The sequence below is a fragment of the Euwallacea similis genome, chromosome 2, assembly GCF_039881205.1.
Source record: "Euwallacea similis isolate ESF13 chromosome 2, ESF131.1, whole genome shotgun sequence".
NCBI lineage: Eukaryota > Metazoa > Arthropoda > Insecta > Coleoptera > Curculionidae > Euwallacea > Euwallacea similis.
The window spans coordinates 1009505-1010586 of NC_089610.1; positions in this window are offsets into that span (position 1 = coordinate 1009505).

Here is a 1082-nt window from a genome sequence, read left to right on the forward strand (position 1 = left end):
AACTATGTTTTATAAATCATTGTTTTAGATCTACAGGGGAAATTATTTTCTGGAAGTCAGGCTCATTTTTTCGGACTTTTTGAAGTAAAAACCGTAAATAGAGCGGTAATTGCACTATGATAAATGCCATTTTGAGGCATAATTCTTTAAAATCATTTTTAAACCACATAATTATAACCATGAAAATGTACCTTGAAAACCTCGGTTGTATCTCAGAATTTAGGAGTTTTTCAACATATGCTTGTATCATATTCTTCAGTTAGTAGAACAAGGAGATTCTTCAAATTTTAAATTTGGAATTTTCAGCCCTTACGCAAAAGTACGTACTATAAATATGAAGTAATCAAATTACAAAACGGAAATTTGCAAGTAAATCTGCTTTGCGGTAATTCTACTGGTAGCAATTGATTATTAGAGATAACACAAATAATTGAAGGAATTAATTAATTTCAAATTAATGTCACGTTATTAATGTAACGTCAATGCCAATGTTAAAGTCATAAAATAGGCAAAAATATTTTTTGTTTATTTGTGGGGAAAGTGACACAATTAAGACAGGTTGACTTGTCAAAATTCAACACAGAAAATTGGCCGCATTTAAAGGGACTTAGTGGTAACTGTTATGTTGTGTAACGCTTTGGGTCACTTACCCTCAGCTTAAATAAAATGAGCTGTGCAGAAGGCCAACTGTTATTTTTTGTATGGAATATACAAATTTAAAATAGTTACACATTTATCGTTTTTTCTTAATACAATCAAAGGATTTAGAGCTGGACTAACGTTTATAACTACTATAAAATAGACTCAAACTCGTTTTCAAATGACGACAAAAGAATATGAAATATGAAGAAACTAAGAGGCAAGAGGGGGAAAATATTTAAAACAAGACATTTCACAAAATTTAAAAATAGTTAATTAATGGCAATTTTAATTAGAAGAAGAAGGAAGAAAAAAGGTGAATAGCACTTTGAATTGATAAAAAATGGTTTAAGACCTCAATTCCCTTAATCTGGCAACAGCGGCTGGGTCAAGTGGCAACACCGTAGAGAATGGAATTGAAAATAATAAAACAACATGGCGGT